This window comes from Sarcophilus harrisii, chromosome 1, assembly GCF_902635505.1.
Source record: "Sarcophilus harrisii chromosome 1, mSarHar1.11, whole genome shotgun sequence".
Lineage (NCBI taxonomy): Eukaryota > Metazoa > Chordata > Mammalia > Dasyuromorphia > Dasyuridae > Sarcophilus > Sarcophilus harrisii.
In genome coordinates, this window is record NC_045426.1 from 368,446,893 (window position 1) to 368,471,993 (window position 25,101).

At 35.4% G+C, this 25,101-nt stretch overlaps 1 protein-coding gene across 3 annotated transcripts in view; it reads right to left on the reverse strand.

Moving 5' to 3' along the window:
- Window positions 1–25,101, reverse strand: part of SETBP1 (SET binding protein 1) — a 472,784-nt gene that overhangs the window by 41,221 nt on the left and 406,462 nt on the right. The gene's annotated exons all lie outside the window — the stretch shown is intronic.

The following is a 25,101-nucleotide window of genomic DNA, read 5'->3' on the forward strand; positions in this document are numbered from 1 at the left end:
CTGCATATAGATGAAAACAAACATGATTGTTTTCAAGGGACAGCATGAGGTGACCAAAGAAAGGTATATGTTACAGAGTAGTGCATTTTGCACATAATAAAAACTTGTTGGATTAGATTAGATTCATTCTATAGGATAAAGCCAGACTCTGTGGGTGCTTGACACCCAGGCAAAGGAGTCTGATCATATTTCTTTAATTAATGATAATAACAATAGCAATCAACAATAGCAGCAATAATGCTAGTATTTGTTTGTCACATATGTTTAATTCACTCAGTTCTTTTTGACCCGGGATGCAGTTTGATGACAGGGGATTGGAGCATTGTGCCTTAAGTTTAAATCTAATCTCAGACACTTAGCTTTATGATTTTGAACAAGTCACTTAACCTCTATTTACCTTAATCCACTGGAAAAAGAAATGGCAAACCACCCTCGTGTCTTCTCCAAGAAAACTTCATGCCCAGTGTGGTCAATGGGACGATGAAGAGTTGAACACTACTGCATAACTGAGCAACTTCCTAGCCCTAGGTGTAGCATTTTATCCACTGCACCACCTAGCTGCTCTAAGCACTCGGTATAAAATACTGACAGAGCTGGATTTGGAGTAAATTATTGTTGTACAGATAGAAATAATTTGGATGACTACCTGAATTCTTTTCTATCAGATGTTTCTGAGCTGTATGCATGGAATTACGACCTTCACTACCCATTGGACACTTTTTTTTTTCTTTTGAAGTTTTACTCAACCTTCCTCATTGGTGTTTCATCAAATATTTCCTGAAATTCCACTAAGTGGGCATCATTTAAAATAGTCATCAGCATTATCCTTATCAAATACAAGGTACTTTGTATTTTAAGGTGAATATCTATTTTTCTGTCAAGTGCTTTGGGTAATTAAGTAGAAAAAATTTTTGCCAGTGAGCTTAATTTTCTGCCATATGGGGTCAGAGGGCATACTGAAACCCTTCAGGTCTCACTTGACTCAACTGTAGCACTCTACCAAACAATAAAATAAATTATTTAGCTATAGCTGCTTTGAAGATACCTCATAATTGGAAGTCCTAATAGGAATATGTAATCAGCTACCAATGATACAACTGGAGAAGCTGACTTCCTAATTCTAATCAAGGAAGAAAGATCACAGTCTCAGTGTAGGGAAGCACATTTGAGGACATTAAACTTAGATATAGGAAAACTTAAAAAAAACTGCATTCTAAAATTTAGACTATTGCATTTTTAAGGGGAAAAGAAAAATAAGATTTCATTAAATTACCTTAAAAAGATAATAAGGTAAAGGAAAAAAGAATAAAATCCTGAATGACAAAGGTGAGGAAATATAGAAGATCAGGTAATGGCTCAATGGACAATAAAGGCATTAAATGTATGGATGGTTGCAACTGATGGCTATTAACTCTGATAATGAAGAGAATCTGGGGCTAATGATTAAGGTCTATTGCTTAAGTGATCTTTTAAACATCACTAACATTTGTTTTAAATGGAAGCAAGTATTTTTCCCCCCAGAATGTACTTTTTTTTCCATTGACTTTTAAGGTTGTATAAGAATATTGCTATCATTTGAATCTCACTGATGTGGAATTAGTGGCATTGCAGACACAGGCTCAATGCAGAATTAGATTTATCTTTACTCTCATTATGATTTGTGAAGCAAATTAAAAGTAAAAGCTATCCCAGAAGAAGAATATTTAAACTCTGTAACATAACAAATGGGTTTTGAAAGCTTCAGTAACCACTACTTTCATGCACATACCTTTGAGTCAAGTTACTTTATGTTGGTCTTTGGACCAAAACTTACAATCTCTAAAAAGAAAAGGTTAGACTAGATATTCCCTAACATCCTCAGTAATGCAAAAACTCTAGAATCTTTATCTTCTTAAAAAAGCAGGGCTTCTACCAGACACTTTATTAAACCTATTAATTTAAGTGATTGTATGCACTTTTGGGAAAAAAATCTAAGTTGGGCTTTTCAATAATTTACACTGACTCTTTTCCTCTGACTTCATCTAAGTTTTGTGGAACTCTTGTTGTTAATGACCATTTAAAGGAGTGGTGGTAGGGATGGAGGATATCAGCATCACCTTATTTTTTAGCATTTTATATTTCATGTTTAAAATCTCGTTTTGGACTCAGTGCTCTATTAGATAATTAAGGGTTGTAGTGTGTTTGGGAATGACTATCCCATTCTGGATGGAAGAGTTCATATGGTATATCAATGACCATTTAAAGGTACCATTTTGCAATGGTAAATTGCAAAAGAAAAGCAAAAAAGAGACTGCAACAATTTTGGCATTTAAAAAAAAATCTTTCTTTTTTGACTTTGTACTTAAATTCACAGAATGGAACAACAACTCAAGAAGTAGAATATCTGCCTAAGAATATCACACGTGGCTGACACAGAGTACCTAATGCAAGATCATCTGTGTGGCACATAACAGAATAAAAAGCCAAGCTCAGGAAGGGTAGCAGGAATTAAGTAGCGTTAACTACCGAGACAATTGGAAAGGTCATATCCATTCTCGGTTTCCATTTCATTCCAGATAGCTACCAAGAAGCAATTAAGGTGAGGCATTTTGACAGAAGATAGATTGAAGAGTGTGGATCAATTTTGAAATCCAGCACTGGCATTCAACAATGAACTGCAAGAAGAACCATTTTGGAGGGATATCCAGGAGTGCTTCATGTAGTGTACAATATACATTATTCTCCAAAGCGGGGTGGATACTTCTGGAATGGGAAATGTCCTAAAGTTGGTCATTATTTCAGAAATATGGTTCTACTGATCACAATGCTTAGCATGTAGCTGGACATCTTGGTTACTAAAACTGAGATGCTAGAAAAGATTTTTGATGCAAGGCCTACTTTCTGTTTTAAATTCTAAGTAATGAATTAAATACACATGACTTCAAAAGGTGTTTAAATTCAAGATGCTATGCTAGATGGGGATGGGACAAAAGTAGATATAAGACAAGGCACTTCTCTCTAGGAATTTACAATCTAAAGGGTAAGGGGAGGAGGAGAGGCAGACATTTGCAAATAGCTATGACACTTGGAGCAGTGAGATAAATATACAGGATAGGCAAGTCTCCTAGGTAAGTGCTCAGAGAAATCCAAAGAAGGAAGGACCAATTTCGTAAGGGAAGGATGATAGCCTGATATGATGGAGTAAGTAACAGCCAGGAGGAAGTGAATCCTATGATCAAAGGCCGTATCAGAACATAGTGGGGTAAATATGAACATGACATAATACTGGAACATCTGAATAACTCGTCCCAAGAGAAAAAAATCATGAAAGTTTGTAATTTGGAGACCTTCCTCAGCTTCTCCAAAAAGCTCACTTCAAGAGCTACCTCAGTTCAAAAGTCTTTCCTTTCACCTCCAATTATTAATGCTTTCTTTATTGGCATGTTAATTTATATTTATTTATACTATCTGTTTATATGCTATAATTCCTAGCAGAAGGTAAGCATGCTGAGGGAAAGGACTTGTTTTGGGATGTGTGGTGGATTGTATTTGTAGCTATGCATTGCTGTATTGTACATATGCAGCATGCTCTGCACATAGCAGGGGCTTGGTAAATGTTTATTGAATGGAAATAAGCTGTTTTTTTTTTAAAGTGGAGATAATAATGCTAATAATACTGTAGATCCAGCATCTGTTCATAATTAAAGTGGGACTGGATTGAGGAAGGGAAAAGAAACCTATATAAAAGCATGCTGCTCTAACCTGGTGACCTCTATTGATAATTTTTTTTAAAGTCTCTGTGAAACTGTGCTCCAACATATCAAGGGACAGTCATTCATTTTTCAAAGGTAATCTCTCACAAACCACTTATCCCCTCAAATCTCTACCTGCACACAGTGTTTGCATTAGGGACCATGATTTATGGATTCCTACTCTCGTGCTAGGGAGGCCTACTTCCTGTTGCCGTGGTTACTTGGATCTCAGTTCAAGGTTAAACTACTCCCAAATCAAAATCAGTGGCAGGCACAGCTTCTAACGGCCAGGTTATTGACTACCCCAGGATGCGTAAAGGTCAAAGACCAAAGCACTGTTTACTGCCTTGAGGGGGAGTCAATACCTTCAATATTTTTGTTCTGTTTCTTCCCAAGTAGTAGTTGCTGCTCAATTACCTTCTCTCCAACTTGACTAAGGTCATACCAATCACTGAGGAGAATTCGCTTCCAAGTCTCAGTGACTTGCCTAATGTATCATTAATGAGCAGTGAGAAAGAGTGGTGGTAGGGATGGAGGATATCAGCATCACCTTATTTTTTAGCATTTGATATTTCACGTTTAAAATCTCATTTTGGACTCAGTGCTCTATTAGATAATTAAGAGTTGTAGTGTGTTTGGGAATGAGTAGCCCATTCTGGATGGAAGAGTTCATATGGTATATCAATGAGAATAAGAATAAGAAAAATACATTTGTGGATGGCCTTGAATACCAGGGTAAGATATCGGAACTTTATTTTTATATATAAAGTAAAAAGGCACACACAGAATAAGAGATTGACATGATGATAACCTTTTTGGTTATTTCTGATTTGAGTTTTATGCATGCATTTTGTTTTCATATTATAACACTTAGAAATAATTCCTAATTTGTAAGAGGGTTCTTGTAACAAAGTAAAACAGCTAAGTAAAACTAATGATACAGTGACTTGGACTAAAATGCATAAAACATTTTATATCTATAGAACTACCCCATCTCTAATTAAAAAAAAAAACAAACAAACCAGCAGAAATCTATTTTTTCCTCCCTTCCCCAACCCAATTGGAAAAAGAAAAGAAAAATAAATTTGTTGTAACAAATATGCATAATCCAGAAAAGTAAATTCCCTCAACAGCTCTACACAAAAACATATGTCTCATTCTGTACCCTAATCCATCACCTCTCTATAAAGAATAGTGTATTTCATTATCAGTTTATTACATTGATCCAAGTACTTACAGGTTTTCAAAAGTATTTATTTTTACAGCATTGTTATTCCATTTTTTAAATAATAATTTGTTATTCCATTTCTTAACCATTATAGATAAAGTGGAGTTGAATCTAATTCTTAGTCTTACATGTGACTTAAATGCAATTGGAATTCACAGTCAGTCAGTCAACCAACATTTGTTAAGCATTTATAATGTATCAAGAATTGTATCAAGTTCTGGGGATATGAAGAAAGGCAAAAACTCAGTCTCTGCCTTCCACAAACTCACACTGTATCAGGGGAACCACCACGTAAATAACTATGTACATATGAGTTATATAAAGTGTAGGTAGGTAGCTGGAAATAGAAGAAAGGCAACAGTAGCAGAATAGACTGAAAAAGTTATGAACTGAGCCAAGCCTTGAGGGAACTGGGGAACTTTAGAGGCAGAGGTAAGAGAAATATTGGACATAGCCAGTGCAAATAAACACAATTGGGAAGTATCATGTCATATGTGAATAACAGTGTGGCAACATTACGGAGTTTTTGGAGGTGAATATAGTGAAGGACTTGAAATGTAGGAAAAGATTAGGTTGTAAAGGAATAAAAATAGGATTTTGGATTGATCCTAAAATGTAAGAAGGTGTCACTGGAGTTCACTGAGTGGGGGATGAAGAGTGATATGGTCATAGCTGCTTTTTAGGAAAATCACTTTGGCAGATGAGTGGAGCATGGATGAGAGTAGGGGGAGACTTGAGGCAGGGCAGTCAGTCAGAAGATTACTGTAATCATTCAGATGAAAGGTGATGATGGCCTCGTGTTAGGGTGGTGGCTATGGGAGTATAGAAAGGGAGATAAATATATTCCAACACACATATAAATACATATGTGTGTGTATATATACACACACATATATATGTATACACACATATAAATGCACACATATACATGGATACACACACATTTTGTACTCTAAGATGGAGACAGCAAGAATTTGAGAATCTGTCTCATTTTGAAGATTATTTCTGTCCCTGGGTAGACCCATGGCTAATAATTTATCAGGGAAACCTGCTTTCCAGCTGATTCATCATGGAAAGAAAAAGGTGCACATTCAGTCTCCAATGGCTATCATGTGTTTTCTGCAATACTCCTTGCTTAATCTCTGACTAGAGATTACCTCAAAATGAAAATATTTAGATTCCATATAGGGATAGAGATAGGATATGTATTTTCATTGATAGAAGAAAGTTCTGGAGAAAACTCCTTCTATCAAAGCACCTCCAGGAGTTTCTCACAGGTTCAAAGAGTTGCTCTGAGCATTGGGAGGTTGGTTTAAGTGGCACAGATGTGGGGACTGAATTCAGATCTTTCTGTCTCTGATGCCAGCTCTCTATCTACCTGATACAATGCTCTTCTTTATAGATAAATGGGAATTAAATGTCTTGACTCAATCCAAGACTTATTTATATCTTTCACTAATCTTTATGATCAAACTTAAGGAGTAGATATGATTTATATTTTGTGTTCGTTTGTATAGCACAGAGAATGAACCCTTGAATTTTTCCATACATGTCCCCCAAACTATAAGCTTCTTGGACTATCTTCTCATCTCCCATTACACAGGGCATGAGGGTGGGCACATGGGAGCTGCTCAATAAACAGTTTTCACTGATCAGATCTGTTAAGTAGAACATTTTTAGTTTGTAGCATACTGGATTGGAAGTCAGGAGACCCAGTAGCAGAGCTTCTCTTCCTAGCTACTAGCTAGTCCTTATGACCTTGGGTAAATTTCTTAGTTGTGTTTTCTCTGTTTTGCCATATCTAAAATGAACAAGTTGGTTTAGACATTTCCTAAGTTCTTACAACAATAAAATTCATTCATTCTAGCTTGCAAACCAGGCACATAATTAGTGCTTAATAAACACTCCATTCATTTATCCATTCATCCATTCAAACTTCTAATTAATTATTCAATTATAATTCTCATGCCTTTCCCCCTTTTCCTTTTGTACCTTAATACTTCTGAGGTATGGACAGAAATGGCCTAAAATGATTGCATACCTTGGAAAATTTCACTTAAAACCTTCCACAGAAAAATAGATTTTCATTAAAGCTTCCTTGTCTGACTTCATGCATTTCAGTGGAGTGAAGAAATTAGCTGTTTAGGATTTGGTGGTTTCTTGAACCCTGACCTGTATATATCCCTTGGGCCTACAACAGAAAGTTCAACCTTTGCTCTCCCTTGAGAGCTCCAATGATGTAGTTCTATACCTGACCTGAGTCAGATGATCTTAGTCAGTAGTGATTCTTTTCACAGAATAACAGTAAAGGCCAGACTGGTGGCCCCAAGGGAACAATGTTACCATGCAATCTCCATGGAATTTCCTACCAGGATTTTGTGAGGAGAGTTCAGATCTTTGAAAATAATAACCATTGTATGTTTTCATTTTTTAAAAAAAGTTATGTCCTCATGATGATGTTTGCAGGTACATTTGTCAATTCCATTAAGGCTTTGTTGATAAATAGTTGAAAGTAAAGCATCTTGAGGATAGGAATCATTTTCACTTTTTTTTTTTATGCCTAGACTAACATGGTATCTAACACTTAGCAGATATTTAATAATGAATTACCTAGCCAATGTGTAGATTTTATGCTCCTAGGGTTAAATGTTCACATACTAGAGTACTGGTCCTTGTTATGCAGCTATATATTTACAATTCTGTTGGTACTGAATATCTCAGAAACCAACACATCTAATGAACCAAATGCTGCAGGCCTGAGGTCCCTGGCCCTATTCTATATAAAGATTTTTCCTTATATTGTCCCCCAGTGCACAAAACTCAGAACAAACTAATGGAAGATTCCCATACAATCTCTTCTATCTATATCCTGTGTATGTGTTTAGTCACACTTTGCATCTGTATGGTAATGTAGATCTCCTTGCTAACTGGGTCACATTATTTGCATTTTGATTACTGCTTATTTAGAGAATACATTGAGGGGAGGGGGAGAGCTTAATTTCACCAGCATGTGTGTGTGTGTGTGTGTGTGTGTGTGTATGTATGTATGAGTGTGCATATACACATATAAATAGATAAATGCCTATTTACTGATTTGAGAGAATCAATCAAAACTTGTTCTTCTCTTGTGGACAAATTGGCAGAAGCTTGATCATATGGGGATGCTAGAACTATATCATGATAAATGCAGTTATGGAAACTAATTATTCTTCTTAATGCAATACCAGCTACTATCTGGCTAGAGACATTAATTCAGAATACATTATCCTTGTTAAATGGTTGTCTCTTTAATGTATAGAAAAGTTCCATTGTTTTAACAGTCATCAATGGGCTTTCTTTATACCACCCACCTTAATTCATTTTAAAAGGAATATTCTCTACCTCCCTCCTTCCTTCCCTCCTCTCTCATCTCTCTCCTCTCTCTCTCTCTCTCTCTCTCTCTCTCTCTCTCTCTCTCTCTCTCTCTCTCTCTCTCTCTCACACACACACACACACACACACACACACACACACGTCCACATACAGAGCTGTATACTGGGAAGGCCCAAGCCACAGAGTAAAAATGGGAAAAAAAAATCACAGAAACCTAGACTCATCATTAGATAGATCTCCCAATCTTTATCTCTAGTAGTTCAGTCAGAAGAGCTAATACCATGATGATAGCTTTGAAATCTCTTAGGAATTGGATGAAGGGAAGCGATAGTGATGAACTCCTAGCTAATAAACACAGAGTGCTTATTTCGGCAGAATGATCAATTTCTAGATGTCCTGAGGCTTGTCTGATACAGTTGATTTACTCATCCTCGGTTAACTCACTAATAAAGCCAAAGTCCACCATCAGATTACAGAAGAGCCCAGAATTTCTTAAAGGGGCAGCAGAATCTGCAATGGAAGTATCCCTGGACTATTGGACCACATGCTTGGCCAACAGCTGCACTCCTCTACTGAAGGCTTATAGTTGATCATCTTGAGGCTAGTACAGTAATGCAATTAATTTATCTTGTTAGTGGCAATTTAATGCAATGATCTAAAAGAACTCTTACATATTGTGATAAACTTTAGCGCCTCTGGGTGGTTCCTCATGCATTGGGCTCATTTCACATCTCATCCATTATGTAAATGAGATGTGGAAATAGTTTGAGTTTTTCCAATGTCTCTCTACACTGATGGATTGGAGAATCAGTTCTAGTGAAACTAATAAGGCTAAGTGCATCTCACTATTCCTTTCTACTTAGATGGTTCTGTAAGCCTCAAGAAATATGAGGCAGTATACATACATACATACATACATACATACATGTATGTGGATCTGACAATCAGTCTCCCACAACAAGGTGGCCTGAAATAAGCCCTGGTTGGGTAGAAGCTGTATTAGTTGCAACCAAATAGACACAAAATAATGTAAGAATAGTACTTATAGCTAATCGTTTACAAAGTGGCTGAAAGGCATTTAGCATAGGGAACATGGCTAAAAGAGGCTGGACTTCAGATTTTATTTAACAACAACAAAAAAGGGAAATTTCTCTCTAGTTAAAAAGTTTGAAGAATCATCAAGATGGAGCAATGGTGACCTCTAGACATTTCAGAGAGGTGAGAAAGGGAAAAAAAAAAAAAAAAAAAAAACATGATCAAAGGAATAGCATTTGGTTGTAGGGATGTTGAATAGATAGGAGTCACTGTGAAGTAACAGTGGGATATACTGCTACATCATCCTTAGACAAATTCTTACAAAGCAGGAGGGCTTGGTTCAAATTTGGGATTCAATTGGGCAAGTCCCTTAACTTCCCTAAGGCTCAGTTTCATTATCTGGACAATGGGGCTTCTAATACTTGAAATATCTACTTTAATATAAAGAAAGCACTTTGCAAATATTAGAGCATTTTTATTTGAATTATTGTTATTGAGGTCAGAAAAAGAAATTTATTCAGCAGAGAACTTTGGAACTGAGAAGGCAATTTTTAAACTCCAGCTGAAGATTCATAGGAAGCCAACAGGATAACTAGGACTATAGACTCATAGGAGGAGTAAATAATTGTGCTGCAGACTTCCATGCCCCACTAATTTCATTTAGAAAGCTAAAAAAAGGGTGCTAAAAATAACCAAGGCAGGATGCTATTAAAATATAAATAAGTATTTTGCAAGAGGTAGTCTCAAAGCATGATGGACTTTGGTGCCAGATAGGTGGCAGTAAAAAGAAAGTTAAAAATAAAAATTTTAAGCCTTTCTTCTGGTTTTAGTCCAATAAAAGAAATCAGGCTTTGAGTAGAGAAAAGAACTTACAGGGGGAGGAATAAGACATTTGACTCTGGAAGAAATTAGTGGCAAAAGATGTCAAAATCAAGATGATCAAAAATTTTGAGTTAGAAGACACTTTAGTGAACAACTTACAACTGAAAAGGTATTCCTACAATTAACATGTCTGAAAAGTAATCATCCTGTCCCTTCCTGATGACTTTCAATTAAGGAGAACTCATTACTTCCTAAGTCAGGTCATCCCACTTTTGTGGGATCTGAATGTGTAAAAATTTTCCTGACATTGAACCTATCTTTGCCTCATTGTGATTTCCATTCATTGATTCTGAGTCTATGCCTCTGGAGTCAATTAAAACAAATCTAACCCCCTTTCTATTAGGTGGTCTTTTAAATACTTGAAGATTACTATTATTTTCCTCCCAACTCTTCTCTTATGATGAATTTTGCCAGTTACTTTAAGCTACACTCATATATGATCAAAGTCATTAACCATTTCAGTGGTGGTCCCTTGGAAACTCTTCAGTTCTGGTACTGAGAATTAAACCAAATACTCTACATGTGGCCTGACCATGATAGAGCCCAGAGGACCTGTCATTCTCATTCCTGGACAGAGTTTTTCTTTAGGCAGCCTGGACTACTACATCATACTGTTTACTAAAAGACCTAAATCTTTTTCAGGCAAACTGCTCTCTAAATTCTGCCCTCTTATCCTATATTTGTGAAGTTGAATTTTTCATAGTCAAGTGGAAAACTTCAAATTTATTCTTAATGAATTTCATCTTATAACCTGCCAAAGCCTTTCTAAATCTTGGTCATCTAGAGTCCCTCCTCACTTTCTGTCATCTGCAAAATTTGATGAGCATACCATGTATGCCTTTAACTTAAGGTGCTAATCTAAATGTTAAACAGACCATGGTTAAACATATAGCCCCAGGGAACTTTCATGGAGATCTTCTGCCAAGTTGACATTGACCCATCAATGACTATCCTTTTAGTTCAGTCATTTAATCAGTTGCAAAACCACCTAACTGTATTATCATCTAGTCCATATCTTTCCATCTTCTTCACAAGAATAGTACAAGATATTTTATAAAAACTTTACTAAAATGTAGACAAAATGTATCTACTACATTCTTCTGAATTAGTGTTTTAATAACCTTGTCAATAGAGGAAATAATTTTAAGCTGGTATAGCATGTTTTTGATGGCACATGCTGACTCTTCAAAACCACCATTCTCCTTTCTAGATGTTCATTAATCATTTTTCAATAGTCAATTCTAGAATTTTGTCAGAAATCAAACTCAAGTTCACTGGCTTATAACTTAGACTCTAGTTTCTTGTCTTATGAATGTCAAGGCACCTGCTCCTTTTCAGGCCTGTGAAACACATCCTGTTTGCTGAAATCTTTCAGCTTTCAACTATCATTGAAAGTGATTCAAAAATCACATACAACAGTGCTTTCAAAACCTGAAGACTGCAATTTATTTTTATCAAGTAACTTGAATTCAGAGGTAGCTAGGTGGTACAATGCATAGAATATTGGGCCTGGAGTCAGGAAAACTTGACTTTAAAGATGGGCTCAGATACTTGCTAGCTTTGTGACTTTGTCCCAGTCTGCTTCATTTTCCTCATCTATAAAATGGAGATAATAATCACATCTATATTGAGGTAGTTGAAAGGATCAAATATGTTGATATTTGTAAAGCATTTAATATAGTACTTGGTACATAGTAGGAATTTAAATGCTTATCTTCTTCCTTCTTTGATTTCATCAATTCCACAAGGAAACCTAGAATGTCTTTATTTGCTTATCTTGGTCATGAACTTCCCATGAAGTATTTCTGTTCTATTATTTCTGGTACAAAGATAAATTTCTTTGGATGAGAAACTGAAAGGAAAATAAAAACTGAACAGCTCACTCTTTTCTTCCTCCTTTCCTTCTTCCCCTCCTTCCTTTCTTCCCTTCCTCTCCTCTCTTCATCTCCTGTCCTGTCCTGTCCTCTCCTTTCCTTTCCTTTTTTGTCATTCCATGCTATGGTCCTATCTTTTTTTTTTTTTTTTTTTTTTTGATCTTCCTCATTCTTTGAATATTGCCTTTTAAAAGAGGAACTTTTTGCCTTTCTTCTCTCTTCATGCTCAGCTTAGCATTTCATATATTTAATACAGTCCAATATTTAGATATTCATCTTCAGTTATGTGAACTTACTTCCATCTTCTATATAATTTAAATGGGAGTAATTTTAACTCATTATCATTCTACAAACTATACCAGAAAAGTAAGTTGCAGAGTATTTGATATGGATAGATACAGTAAAATAATATTCACTGGTATGCTGTTTCCTTTTATAAGCATAACTCTGGAAATCTATTTTTATATATATTTGCACATTTCGTTGTTCTACTTTGAACTTTAGAACTTAATTTCAAGATCACATTGTATTTCAGATTTACTTTGCAATTTTGGCCAATAAGCCAAAAAGAAAAGAAAATGAAAAACAGCAAAATTCTAACCTGAAATAACAATAAACTGTATTGTAATAGTTAATGCTTAATAAATCAAGGTAGAGTAGACTGGAGTGAACATTATAAGGAAGAAGACTGACTTCTGCTGATAACCAGATGAATTATCTTAGACAAGTCATTTCCTCTCTACAGGTCTCCATTTTTAAAATCTGTCAATTAGGGTGCTAGAGTAGATGATCTCTAAGGTCCTTCTCATGATTCACTTAAGCATTTAGATTGTTGAGAAGTTCTAGTATCACATTCCAAGACAAGAAAGAATTTCCTTTTGGTTAATGAAGAAAGTAGTATGATACAATGGAAACAGCCTCTGATTCTTACTCTTAGCTATGTAATCTTGGGCAAATCACCTAATCTAGGGATGCTATGAAGTTCACCTAAGATAATGAGTGTAAAGGACTTTTCGAATATTAAATGCTGTATAAATGCCAGTTTTGTTATTATTATTGTTATTGGGGTTTTTGTTGTATGCTTATTATCTCCAGGCTTCCATTCTGGGGCCTTCTGCAACATTGTTTCTGAGCTCAAGTTATCTTTAAAGTAGAGAGGTATACTAGTAAATGTCTAATAACTGGACTCTCTAAAGAAAAAAAAAAGTATAAATTTACACTTTTAAATTTAGTCTGCATTATTAAAATTTCCTTCATTTTAAACAATCAACAAAACAATAAATCAAACTTGATATGTGGTAATTATTTCGGAGATATAAATGCCTCCCAGTTAGAACTGGTTTCAGCACATCTATAACTTAATCACTAAGAAAACCAGTTACCTTATCCATAATGGGGAGACTGGACCAAATAACATCTTACATCCTGTCTAGCTCTAAAACTCTGTGGTTCTAAATATTTAAGAAAATCAAAGAGTAAGGAAGGAAAGATACATATGCATGTCAGAAGTAAGAGGCAATAGGCTATACAGTAGATGATGCACATTGAATAGAATGTTTTTACTTAAGTAGAAATTCCCAATAAATAAACAAGAAGCAGCAATAGTCTAGTACTTAAGAGGACTAGAGTGCAATAAAAAACAGCTGGATTGAAGTCCTGCCTTTGATATCTCCTCATTGTGTGGGTTTGGCCAAGTCACAACCACCTTGAACCTCAGCCACTTTATCTGTAAAATTTGAGAAGCATGCTGCAAAACTTTGCATACCTGTATAAATCAATTGTTATAATTTACTTTATAAAATCAACAGTAAAGTAAAATTTCTTGGTCATCGACAAAAGTGAAAAAAATATATAATCCTTTCCATTCCCCTACCTCCTTGGTCTATATACTTGGAGATTATCAATGCTGGAAGGGATCTTAGAGATTACTTAGAAATCCCCTTCACACTATAGATGAAAAAAAACAAGAAATTGCCCAAGGACATGTAGCTAGTGGTTGTCAAAACTCGACACCCTACTTTCCTGACTCAGTCCAGTTGTTACACCATATATTCATAGTTGTGTCATATACACACACATGCATATGCATATATAGGCATATGTGTGTGTATATATATATGTATATTTATAAATATTTATTTATGCATTACACACATAGAGACAGGGTTTTGTTAAAAGGCTTTCTTTGGTGGGACTGGTCTGGGCCATGATTCTTTTAATTACTTTTGGTCCCTTCAGTATCGACCTCATGTCCCTGCTCCAGCTCTAAGACTAAACCAAGTAAGCATGAATTATATTCAACTAGTGAGCTAGAATGACATTTCAATGTACTTTTTGCTACATCAAGAGAATATTGTTTCTAAATATTTTTCTTTTCACTTTCCTGAGGAACTACTATGGATTTCTCATTTAAACCACAAAGCCCTTTCCCGCAGTTACAGGCATACCACATGCCACTGGGAGGTCAGGAAGGAAAAGAGAGAATTGGGGAGGGAAGAGGGACATGAAGTTTCTTATACATTTCCGCTAGACAAAGAAGATGGTGTAAAAGAATCTTTCACAGATAGCTTCTTTGTCAGCCACTGGCTTGTTTCTTAATTCCATTTCGTTAGCTCTGGGTACAAGCACATAATAGCCTAATGCAGGATTAAGAAGTGGCAGAACATGCTGACATACTAATTCTGATTGAATTCTTGATTAGGCCACAAAACTGTGGAAAATCCCCATAAATGCACAGAGCTAAAAAATAACTTCCAGGGTTCCACGTGAGTCTGAGCTATAAGCTGCCTGAAGAGAGAAAAGAAAAATAACACCAGGGTTTAGTCAACAAATCAATGGCCAAGAGGTGTCACTGATGCATATACAAGACTTTTTAAAAAGATGCTGGATAGACAATGTCATTTTTCATTTTATGAGTCATCCCTGGCAGCATCTCCAATGGACTGGAGAACTCTGAAGATTTCCAGATTTTGAAACCAGTTATGTTATTTCCCTTTTCCAAACTGAAGAAAGTGAAAGAATATAGCATGTCTTTTTAAAAATCCATAGTGATAAGTAGAATGCTATGCATCTAGAATGGTTCAAAATGGCATTGGCCATTAAAAAAAAACCCAACAACAATAACAAAAAAATGCCCATTCAATTCAGTTCAACAAGTACATTTATTATGTCCCTACCTTGTATGTGCAAACACTATGCTAGTTGTTGAGGTTACAAAAAATAAAAATTAAAAAAATATAAGAAGAAAGAATGTTATAAGGATTAATTAAGATATTACAAGTAAAGCTCTTTTAAAATACAAAAAGTATTTTGTTAAGTTATAATTTTTTGGAGGACCCCTAACATTGAAAGCTATTATATTATCTTGTCTAGGTATAGACATTTATTCAATAATCATTCATTAAGCATCTTCTATAAATGAAAATACTATGCTTGATTGGGGTTGGAAGGTAGGCACAAAAATAATTGAGTTACAGTCCTTATCCTCATGAGACTAGTTCTTGAAAGGATTTCTTTTCGTCAAAAGATCCATATTAGTAGGTCTTTCCACATCTTTCTAAAGATATCTTAGTTTATGTGACTATGCAAATTGAATGGTTTCCTCTTTCCTTGACATCTTATTTAAAACATTCATCTTCTTTGAGGTCTAATTCAAGCAGTACTTCTTACTACTGGCTTCTTAAACCATGGATTACCCATGCTATAGATTTGGAGTACCTGATTATATTAAATTTATAGGTAGAAGGGTCTCTAGAGGCCATCTGGTCAAATCCCCGCATTTTACAAATAAGGAAAGCAAGGCTCAGGAAAAACAAGTCAGTTGCCCCAAATCACAAAAAACAAACAAGTATAAAATGTGGAATTTGACACTAGGTATTCTGATTCCAAAGATGGTGTTCTTTCTTGATTTGGTTTACCTATAGTCTGAGTTAAAACACTGGAGGACTGAAGCCCTATACCAGATATATGGATCCTGAGGATCCATGGTCAGTTCCCTTTCTTTCCCTCTCCATAGTAAACTTAAACTTCTTCCTCCACCACTATCCCCTCTGACCTCTCTATTTACTGTACCTGTAGGTAATTTCCTTTATCTGGAGTTCTTTACCTGAGGCCATTTTTTGAAAAATGGATTCCCTTGTAAAGATAAGTGTTTTTATTTTATGCATTAAGCCATTATCAGTAAGATATCACCTTTTCTCCTTTCATGTTTTCTCCATCCTGTTCAGATTCTTATTGCTATAATCTGTAGATCTCTATCTCATTCTCCCAGTCTACAATAATTTTACTACTTGGTCCATAGTCTTCTATGTCCAAAATATTTTGAATTGTTGAGGAATAGTTTGTCAACTTCATCAACTCTCATGACCTGTCTCCCAAATCTACCTAATGTTATGCTAGGAAATGTTTAATGAGACTTTTCACACATTTTAAAATTTAATCTGAATTACTGTTAACATCTTCTTCATCATTTTCTTACGTCTAGATAATTAGTAAAACAGCAATTAAAACCTTGATTTATATTGCCAATTTGAAAATACAATGAAAATATAACAACTGATAAGCTGGTATAAGGTTTTTCTAGCATACACAAATCTACCTCAATGCCTTTGCTTTCTCCAAGCTGCCTGATATTCGTCCATAGAGTTCCTATACTTGTAAATACTTAGTTATTTAACGGTATTCAATTGTGACTTCTTCAAGAGCAGGGATTGTTTTGGTCTTTCTTTGTATTCCCTATACTTAGCCCTGTCCTTGGCCCACAGTAAGACTTAATAAATGGTTGTTGACTGATTAACTGATGGCTCAACAACATCCTAGAAAGATTAAAAAGTAGTTTCCCTTATTCCCAAATATCTACACAGATGCATAACTACCACATCTACATTTCATTGATTTTGCCCTTGCTTCCCAAATGCTTACTTGTAACATATATGTTATATATTCTACATGTGATTCTAAGCTCCTGAAGGGTAAAAAAAAAAATGCATGATATATTTCTTTCAAACAGATCCAGAGAAAATACTTTTGAGTTCCATCAATATTTATTCATAAGATTCTTTGGCTAAAAATACTGCCAAAAATTAAAAGGAAAGAAAGAAAAGAAACCCTACATACTCCAAACACTTGAAAAAGAAACAAGACTGCATTTTTTTTCAGGTCTTACAATAAAGCTTTCAGCATTCAATGACTATTATAATCAAGACAATAAGAATTTTATATTTTAGAGAGTCCTAACAGAAGCAAGTTCTTTTTTATTAGTCCATTCCAGGAAGGGTAAGATGTAGAAAGGCATGTAATTGTTAATATCTTCAATTCTTAAAAAGGCAAGCATGGAATAAAGTCTGTGTGTTAATGGTAAGTCATAGGAAACTATATCTTGGGATTGTAAGACTGTAGCTTAGTCCATTGTTGTCAAACTCAAATAGAAACTGATCCCTCTGGGCTGCATATTGATATAGAACATCACATATTACTATCATCTACGTTGTATATTTTTAGGGCAGCTAGGTGGTGTAGTGGATAGACTCCTAGGCCTGGAGTCAGCAAAACTCATCTTCCCAGCTCAAAATCTGGCCTCAGATCCTACCTGTGTGATAATGGGCAAATGACTAGACCCTTGCCGCAGTTTCCTTACCTGTAAAATGAGCTGGAGAAGGAAATGGCAAATCATTCTAGTGTTTTTGTCAAGAAAATCTCAAAAGACTTGGATATGATTGAACAACAATTGTATTTTGTCTATTTTCTTAAACTTTTCTCATTCACATCTTAATCTGTTTGGGAGATCACTTGGGAGCTTTGCTGCTGTGTGGGCCACAGACAAAAGTTTGACCCCTCTAGCTTTAGGCATTGACTCTCATACCAAGAGAGGGAGGCAATTTGTCCGAGACCATACCAGAAGTGTAACTGCTTCTCAAACTAAGTTTTAATGACAGAAGAAAAATTATGTTTTATTAAAACTTTATTTTTAACCTAACAGATCTACTCCCGAATATCCTCCTTCCTTCACTTCCCATCCCTTTCATATTCAGGGAGTCTTCTTTTGGTTTAGTGATTTCTAGATAGATCTCTTTTCACTAAAGCATACCATCACTGCAACAATCATCCTGCTCCCTATTACTTCAAAGAAGTGAAATGACAGCCAAGCAGTGGCAGAAAAGAAAGGTATTTGACTCTGCCCAATCCTTTTTCTAGCACCCATCAGATGAGCAATGCTAGAGATACCTAAATGGGTGAAGTAGGAAATATATTTGCTGTCTTCTCTGGCATTCCCTTGCCTTTCCATTTGTTCCACTGCTTATTAACAATAGCAAAAGGTCCCAGCAAGGGAACAAAACTTCAGAACAAGCATATTTTTCTTCTAGGATAGCAACCACAAGGGCTGAGAAACAAATAAGAACTGCCATCAATAAAAATCTCTGGCAATAATGGGAATGATCAGAGTATGATTTGTGCTCAAAAAAGAAAAAAAAGTATGTGCAATGTCTATTAGTATAAGGAATTAAATAATATCCATATTCATAGGTGGGTTTTTTGGAGACTCTTCTTGTTTTTGTCAAGAGTGGGAAAACAGCCCATCAAGTCTTAAATATCTGACTGAAAATAATGTTATTTTTCCCTAAAGAATTTCTGGGCCAAATTCCAAAACAAAGTCACATGGTCATTCCCAGCATATAAGCATGTAATTCATAAAGCCTTTAAGGGTAAAAGGAGCCTTGAATTCATCTAGCTGAGCCTCCATATTTTTTGAACCAGGAAACTGAGGCCTATAAGTAGTAAGGAGCAGATCCAAAATAAGAACTCATGAATTCTGATTCCTGATCTACAATTCCCTCCATGAAAACTTTGTCTAAATTTTGTCTCTGATTCTTAGTAATTATGTGATCATACAGTCTCATTGGGCATTTTAAAAGTACTTTTAGAGCTTATTTATTCATGCATAAACTAGAAATATCTATATATCTTTCTCCATGTGGAAAATACCATTTCTCCTTGGTACACTGAAATGACACACAATATAAAAAATTCCATATATGTATGTATTATATATATGCAATCCATACATATAATACACACACACATATACATATATATATATATATATATATATATATATATATATTTCTTATATACATACACATACAAATTCCTTAGATTTTTCTTCAAGGTTCTGCAGAAATGTCCCTGACTTAATTTATCATTCTTATATCTTACTTTTAACCTATAGAAACAATCTCTAAAGAGTAAGATAGTTTTTTTTTTCCAAAACCCTTATATACTTCTGGTCTCTAATCATCAGGTCATACAATTCCTCATGCTTCGAATGCTATCTCCACCTCTGCCATGAAAATTATGGACATCTCTGTGATTTAGCTCAAATGCCATCTCTTCCATGAAGTCGATGTACTCAGCTAAATGTGGTCTCTCTTTGTCCAGTATATTGTTGAACAAATTATCTTTGGCACTTTTTGAACTGAAGGTCTTGGTCTATATGTTCTATCTTCTCAACTACCTTGCAAGCTATTTGAGCAAAAGGACAATGTTTTACATATCTTTGTATCTCAGTATCAAATATGACAGGTAGTAGATAGCAGGTAAAGGCTAAATATTCATTGAATGAAGAGTACTAGTTTCAGATGAACACTATTTCCAGATTCTTTCTCTCTCCTTTCTTGCTCTTAGACTGTTTGCTTCCTTTATACCTTTCTCTTCTAATTTTCCTTCCCCACCCCTCATTTATTTCCCCATGTACTTCTCATCTTTGTTCTCCTCTACTCTCATCAATAATTTCTTCCTTCCTAATGTCTTCCAAATGCTCTCCTCCTCTCTACTTCTCATATCCTGTAATAGATTCTGCAAGAAAAAAGATAAATAATCCATTTCTCTAAAATTATAGTCTTCTAGTTACTCTATCATGAAGGTCCTGGGCAACCAAATCTTTGCTCATAAGAAAACCAGGCTAGACAAGTCCTATATCTATCCACTGCTTGATGCTTAGATGCTGCTAAAAGGAATATATATTTCTTTCCCTTGGGTCTTAATATGACTCAATCAGGTGGCTAGACTATAAATTTTGAGGTGCCTTTTAGCTCTCTAGTTCTCTGGATTAGGAATCCTAGAACACTTGGCACACTTACATTCGTTTGCATTATCACACCTGGAGTTAAGATATGCAAGGGACAACATGACAATGAAAAGAATGTTTGATTCAAAGTCTGAGGACCTCAAATCAAACTCAGGTTTAAGCACGTATTGACTACATAACCCTGGAAAAGTTACTATTCATCTTCATTATCATTATGATCACCATGAACATCATCATTACTTGAATTTACATAACACTTTAAGGATTACAAAGGGCTTTACAAACGTCATTTTTTTCATTATGTCCACCATGAAGTAGATGCTATTATCATCATTATATCATTTTATAGATGAAGAAACTGAGGCAGACAGAGATTTAGTAATTTGTTCAGGGTCACACAGCTAGTAAGGCCAGAGTTGAAATCAAGTTTTGTGATTCACTTTTCCACGTAGGTGTCTCTGGCTGTGTTTTCTCATGTATTAAAAAAAGGGAGGGGGAGAATGGATTCAATCATCACTAAGGTCTCTTCTAGCTCTAAATCTATTATTTTGATGATTCATATTTTAATACCATTATTTTGTATGATAAATCATCAATTACACAGAAAGTGGAATATTAGTTATAACACATTAAATTGCAAATATTGTTTAGATACCCACATATTTACCACAATTAAATAAATGTAGTATATCAATATTTTCAGATTGTTAATTTTTCTTGTATAATATGACATCTACTATTCGTATCTACATATATTGCATGTATCTAGTTGTTTATACCTTGTCTTCCCCATTTGAATGTTTGTTCATTGAGGGCAGGAAGTATTAAAATTTTTTTTATATACTTGTATTTTCAACATTTGCAACATTTAATAAATTCTGTTGGATCTGTTTTATTCCTCTGTTTCTAGAGTATTATTCCTGCTAGGACAGGCATTTCTCCCCTTCCCAGTTCAATCTTCTTACTTCTCCAAGACTCTAGTAACAAAGGCTCAAGTAATGAATAAATGTGGAAGTGTGTTTGGAACTGGGGACTATTTAGGTTGCTTTTTATTTCCACAACTAGTCCTAACAATGTGTGCTTTTTTTTTTCCTTTTTTACTGGAAACTAGGATTGGTCAAAGTAATAACCATGTGGTTATTAAAACAGCAACAACAAGAAGAAAGGTAAACTGACTGGGCTTATCAGCTCAACAAGTCAACTCAAGAAATATTTATTCATCACCTATTATATATCAAGCATTAAGTATTCAAAGGCAAAAGTAACTTTTGTCCTCAAGTAGCTTTATACTCTTTTGGGGAAAATGGCATATAGGGATGTAAGTAAATAATCTGTAAAATAAATAAGAAAATAATTTGAGAACCATTACATCACTAATACTTGAGATGGAGAGACAAGAAAGGTAGTAGGGAGAACAGGTTATAGGTATGTCCAATAATATTGTGGACAGAAACAAAGGCAGATTTTTTGTGTAGTTATGAAAGAAGACAGAGGAATCCTTTCCTTCCTTGAATAATAAAGGCATTTGCTAATTTTAACCAGAGCACACGCAGAAAAACCTGCAGTTGCCTGTAAGTCACAGGACCTCAAGGGAATAGAAGGTAGAGAGGGAGGAAAGGGGGGAGACAGAGAGAGAAAGGGAGTTACACACACACACACAGAGTGAGTGTGTGTGTGTGTATGTGTGTGTGTGTATGTGTGTGTGTGTATGTGTGTGTGTGTATGTGTGTGTGTGTGTGTGTGTGTGCTGCTGTGCATGGGTGTGTGTAATCTAACAGTGCCCAGAGCTTTGGAGATCCTGGAACACTTCAGTAGCACAGGCCAGATTCATTAAAAACCCTGGCTACAGTCCAGCAGTTAAAATTGAAGCAGCATATTTATTGCATTTTGCTCAAATAAATCTGAAAACGTGTGAATCATATTCCTTGGAGAGATTGGGAGAAGAAGTAAACAACATCAGGCTAATACTTACAAGCCGAGACTGAGGGAGAACAAAGATACAGAAGGTTCTGCCTTTAAAAGAACTCTGTAAGATGCTTGTTAAAGTCTGAGGTCCTGTGGTAGCTAAACTCTGCCACCATTTTCTCCATCAGCTGAAATCTGGCTCTAGAATCCTATCCAATCCCATTTCCATTCTGTCTCTCGATCCCCTTCCCTTCTCCCTCTTGTTCTCAGAAGCACCCCGATTTAACAGGGTGCCACTCTGTAGCTCTTCATTCTTTCCTAGATGCTGATGCCGACGTAATCCTTCTTTCTAATAGCCAGCAACAGCAGAAATTAAGATTCAATGATGGTTGCTCTGACTAGGACAGAATTGGTTTGGTTTCCTAAAATAGTACATCAGGAAATAGTGGCTTGCTCTGTGCTTTATTCTCTTTAGCCTTTTCCGATGAAATTCTCTGCCAGAGCCCAAGTCAGTCATGTACCTTTGTAAAATAAAATAAAATAAAATAAATATTTACTAAGTTTAAGTCTCTCTGATGTTTGGGCCATGTTTGTATTCACTTGTCTAATGTCCTTTATATCTTAGTCTGTATAACTTGAGTCTGCTTTGGGATATAAACTCCTAAGCTTTGGATAGGATGGGGTAGGGATGGAAGGATAGACTCATTTATATGCCAAAATTCTTAAGAATTTAAGAAAATTTAAAGAAAAGTAGGAGTCATCTACAAGGTTAGGATATATAAGATTAAGGGTCTAAATAAAAATTGATGATGATGAGGGCAGTGGTAATGATAATGATGACGTGACCTTGACATAGCTAAAGTGGAAAGCACCGTAGAACAAAGGCTTTATTTTAACCTGACCCCCTTCTTCACACGGAATAGTCTTTTTTTTTTTTTTTCTAGTACTCTCAGGGATTTGGGAGAAATATTCTGAAAGCTTTGCTCTGGATCAAAATGACATTTAACCAAATTCAAGAAGGTAGGCTTATTCTGAGGCAGAGAAAAAAGGGAATATGCATTTATAAAGCACCTACTATATCCAGTACTTGTCTAAGCACTTTTATAAATATTATCTCATTTGATATTCACAAAAAAACTTCAAGACAGATGAATCCATAATGTCTATCTGAATATTCTCTTTGTTCTAAGAGTCCTGAAGCTGGCCTAGACCTACCACTTTAGGATTCAAACCAGTCTCCTAGGGACATTTAGAGAACTAGGGATGATCTAGAATTTAAGACATATTTTCCAGAGGTTGATTGATTTTGGAGCTGGACCCAAATTAATTCATTATCTGGGGAAAAAGAAGCTAGCTACCTATCCTACATTGCCTTTGTTTCAGCCTTTTCCAATTCCCATTGATACATATGGTGTATTAAATCTCAAAGGAGATTTTGTCAAGGGGAAGCCCAGACTGGATTACTGTTATGGCCTGCTTGTATTGTGACATAATAGAAATTCCATCTTAACAGCTAAGTGGTAGAGCAGATCAAGTCCTGAACTTGGAATAGGGGAAAAAAAACTGAGACTGAATCCTATCTTAGACATTTAGTAGCTACAGTTCATGGACACATCACATAACATTTCTCAGTCTCACTTCCTCATCATTGTAAGGGGAAATTGAAGCATTAGATCTGTTGTGAGATTAAAATTAAATGGGATAATATAAATATGGCACTTTAAAAACCTTAAAATGCTATCTAAATGTTTGAGCTTATAATTAATTATTAGCATTTGTGTTAGAATGCCTATGTTTGCTTTATTGACTTCACTCTCTATCATCTGTGGATAAATCGCTTAACTCTGTAGGCCTCAGTTTCTACACAATAAAAATGTGAGGATTGGCCTAGATAAATTCTAAAGATACTTTTAGCTCTGAATGTCACAGTCCTGGGAACCCCAATTAGAGATGCAGCAGGAAAACTGGTTCCAAATTCTGGATCTATGATTTAGGAATTCTGTGACTTTGGACATTTCATTTAATCTTTTTTTTTTTTTTTAACCTCAATTCCTCATCTGAAAAATAGGGACAGTAAGAGGTATACTGTTTAACTCACAGAGTTGTTCTGCCTATCGAAGGATAAGATGAATGTAAGTGATGTGTTTTTATATTGTTAATCATTAATGATGAAAGATACAAAAATAAATTTTGACAACTTTAAAAAGTAAAGTATTAGATTTGTAAATTCTCAGCCTGTTAGAGAGATCTGAGATCAATTAACTAGCAGAATTGATTCAGCTCAGAGAGGTAACACTTGTCCTCAAGAAGCTTTCAATCTCATTGAGGAGACAAAACTATACAGAGAAAATAACAATGACCTCGGTGTCTTTATGAACTCCACTACACTTTTGGGATTTGCTCAGGCTCTTTCCCTTTCAGCAGGTGCATTCTGTTCATTGAACTCCATATTCTGCCTTGTGTTAGCTATGGCTATTTATACATTAGTTGGAGTCATAGTGCACAGAGTGCTGAGCTCATCTTCTTGAGTTTAAATGTGACACTTAATAGTGAGTGTCCCTGGCAAATAACTTAACCCTTTTACCTCAGTTTTCTCATCTGTAAAATGAACTGGAGCAGGAAAGGAAAAATCACTCCATTATCTTTGCCAAGAAAACCCAACATGAAGAGTCAGATAGAACTGAAACTATTAACAACAACAACCTGTTTCAACTCAGACTCAGTCCTTTGGTTTAGAATTAACCATGCTGAGTGGGAGATGGAGGCAGAAAACCCAAATAGATCATCCCACTGATACATCTGATCTTGCCTGAGGCCTATTCCCTGATCTCAGCTTGAACATTTTTTCAATCTCTTTTCTAGATCCAGCCTCATGAAGTTGCTCATGACTAAGTTTCCAGACAATAAAGTTTATCTTAAGCTGACCTCACTTAATATTACCCTTCCTTTCTGATTATCAAGAAGGGGACTTAATAGGGTAAAAGGTGGTGA